Source organism: Tenebrio molitor, chromosome 7 (assembly GCF_963966145.1).
Source record: "Tenebrio molitor chromosome 7, icTenMoli1.1, whole genome shotgun sequence".
Taxonomy (NCBI): domain Eukaryota; kingdom Metazoa; phylum Arthropoda; class Insecta; order Coleoptera; family Tenebrionidae; genus Tenebrio; species Tenebrio molitor.
In genome coordinates, this window is record NC_091052.1 from 8,047,279 (window position 1) to 8,050,722 (window position 3,444).

General features: G+C 35.0%; 1 long non-coding RNA gene across 1 annotated transcript; it reads right to left on the reverse strand.

Moving 5' to 3' along the window:
• Positions 1-284: 284 nt before the first annotated feature.
• Positions 285-1,908, reverse strand: LOC138135682 (uncharacterized). The gene is made up of 3 exons (XR_011161057.1): positions 1,598-1,908; positions 1,208-1,546; positions 285-786 (listed from the first exon to the last, which is right to left on the reverse strand). It is a non-coding gene; the product is annotated as an uncharacterized lncRNA (long non-coding RNA).
• Positions 1,909-3,444: the final 1,536 nt, after the last annotated feature.

Consider the following 3,444-nt stretch of genomic DNA (forward strand, 5'->3'; position numbering starts at 1 on the left):
ACGGGACTCAATTATCTTTTTGCTTTCTCTATTGTCTGATAAGGTAAAATTTTATTCACGCAACCTTTAAATTATGCATAATCTCGAATGTACGCCTTTAATTAAATTAATGATAAAACAACAAACAACTATTTTTGAGGATAGAAACGTCAACTAATATAATATTAATGTCTAGAATTTGGGTGCAGAACATATTATTTAAAGAATGTTTTCATTAATATAATGCTTTGAAAATTGCGATAATTCGCCCGTGAAGAAAGTTAAAGGCGTGTTAAGTCCAGAAATTGCAGTTTATGAACTTTTTCCGTACGTCTTTAATTGAAAAATATTTAACAAGTTGTCAGTTCGGCCTTGTCACTTCTTTATTCTTTTTCTTAAAAAATGTTACAGACTGAACAGAAATCATACATTGTGGAATTATATTTTTGATACTTATATCGTGAAACTAGAAAAGAGAGAATGGTCTTACTCGGTGCAAATTTGCTCTGAAGAGTTTCATCGAACCGATAACTTGTCAGATATTTTTCAATCAAAGACGTGCGGGAAAATGTTCATAAACTTATGCCACCGGATTCTTTATTTATCTTATTGTATAAATACAAAAATAAGATTTACAACCTGTGAGATTTAGATACAGTCAGATTAACAGGAAATATTTGAATTTTTTATTTAAACTTGGCAATCTGAAAATTTTATTTTTATCAAATCAGAACAGTTTGTTTTTCAAACTTTTTCTTGGTATGTATTTTTCTGTACTGTTACGAATCCTTGAACGTTATCTCCCCTCTGTAAATCAAGAAAGATTTATTTTAAATTCACATTTTACCAGAATTGTAAAATTTTCGATTATTGTATCAGGTGTTCATTTAATTTACCCTCAAAGTAGGCGTTAAAGAGTTGATTGTGAACACACCACTAATTACAGATCACGGATCAGCTATTTCAATCATTTTTTGCGTTGTTTGTGTTTTTACTTTGCGTTCACAATCGACTCTGCAACTCCAACTTTGAGGATACATTTAAATGAACACCCGATATGTCTGTTTATTTTCCTTGTTTGAAACATATTGACGTTATAAATTCAAAAAATACAAAACGCATGTTAATTTTATTTGTTTGCGTAAATTTGATCAAGTTTCATTTAAAAGACAACAATTTCAGTGTTGGAGGTAGAAAATATTTATAAAATTAAAATGATGTTACTCACCCATAAAACTCTTTGCTCTTCAGCTCGGTTGTACACAAATGTCTTTCAATGTGTATTACTTTATTTAATAAACAAGCTAGGATTTTTTTCCTTTAATAACTTTTCTTTTGTCTGCAGCGATCAGCTTTAATCTCTTTGTCCATTTTTTTCTCTCTTTAGAAAATTGTACGTTGAGTAAAGTAAAGTGACAAGCTAGACTTCGTCCACTTATTCTGTTTTCTGTTTCTTTTTTCTTTTGAAATTATTGTTATTATGGATTATAATTTTTTTCAATTAATTTTTTTATGAAAAATATTCAATTCGTGAAATCATTTACTCTGTGTGTTCCCAAGATGTTCCCTAGAATCATAATAATTTTTATTTTAATTAAATCAAAATAACTAAGTATACGCGTTCAAATGAAATCCTGGACTGGGAAGGCGTTAGAAACCGTCAGTTGTTGTACTTTTTTAAAGCGTAGATTAACTGGAGCATGTTGACAGCTAACCTAAAATTTAGAGCCAAAAAATTCTTTCTTTTTTCTTTCTTTGCAATGTTTTACATTAAAAATAGAATCTCTTAAGGATTGCTATTTTCGAAGCAAATAGCTAAGGGCACCCTTTGCTGAAAAAAAACATAAACGGCGGGAAATTCAAACTTTACACTGCTCTAAACGGTTTAATTTTCCCAACACACTTACTCAGCCCAGGATTTCTTTTGAACGCACAATATCTTAACACAACTTTTTGATTAAAGTGTATCAACTTAATTTGACAACTTTATTTTCAACTGGCCTTGAGCTGTGACTAGATATGTCGTATTAATCGTGGAGGTCACAGTTATTGTTACGAGTTCTATTTATAAACAATTTATCACAAATTGCACTAACGTGTCTTCTTTTTTATAAAATTTAAATTACTGGTAGATTATGAAATCGTAAAGTTTTCCGTTGTAACTGAAATTAATTATTCGGTACCGCAACGATAAGTGATAAAATTATACGTTTCTAGAGAATTGCGTTCATTACGGAATAGCTAAAAGTTGCGCCAAAACGACTTTAAAATAAAATTGGTGCCCTAAAATATAGTGTCTGCCTTTCAAGGTTAACCATCTTACACCGCCGAGCAAAAAGGAGAGATAATTAGAGATAATAGTAGTGAAGCTCATCCAGAACTGCTTTTTCGGTGAAAGAGGTCAGAATCGAGAAAAAGCTCAGGTAGAGCAAATCCCATTGTCTGCAGTGCATTTAGATTGAGTGGTGCGTTTCTGTGGGCAAGGAGAGAATATAGTGTTAAAACCCCGCGAAACAGGTGGATTTTTTTATCCGGATAAGTTGGATGAAAAATGCACCCTCTTTACGATCGCACTTAATTTTGAATCTTTTACAAGTCCCTCGCTTTATGATGTCGGTTTATGTATGGAGGCATCCGCGGAGACATTACCAAACCTTCTGGTTGGTCTTTTGACGTGTGCGGACCCGAATAAAACATGGTGGGGTAGCCAGGTCTGAAAATAAATCGAAACGAAATAAAGAAGCAACAGTACGGGATTCTTCACTCGCCCCGTCCCGGCGTATTTACTGTGCGTAAACAAGTTGAAAAATCCTCCTCTGGAGACGACTTTCGAAGCAATTAACAACTCAATTAAATACGTTGCCGCTCGCCATCAATAACCCTTTACCAGCAGTAGTTTGGAACTCCACGTGAAACTTTTAATATCGGCAATTTATTATGGGAATTTGGAATTCCTGCACTAGTCGCGTTCTCGATTTTAATTAGCGCACTACCCGAACAGGGGCACCCATCCGGAATCATTAAAAAGCGTGCGTGTGTTAAGTGTGAATTTAATTTTAATTGAAAAAAATGCGGAAAAAATGGCGCCGCTCCGGGCAATTTTGTCCTAATTGGGCCCGAAAAGCCGATGGGAAAATTGGTCGTAAAAATGGCGGCGTTACGCAACTCGGAAATTGCACATTACAAATTTTACAGTGTGGCAGAGTCTTTACGTCCAGTGCCGCATAATGAAATTATTTTTATTGTCACGAGTCAAGATTAACTTTTAACCAAGTGTGAGATTAGCGGCGGTCTCGAAAGTGCCTAATAAAAAGAAAAAAATAATAAAACGGGCGATAGCCATCTGGAAAATGCAAAGATAACGTTTATTTTGGGCAGGCTCGCGTGATGGGGTCGGGCAGGTGGGGGCGGCGGTGGCCGAGCCGGCCCTGGCGGCGGATGTGCGCAATTACGGGCGGGCGCGCT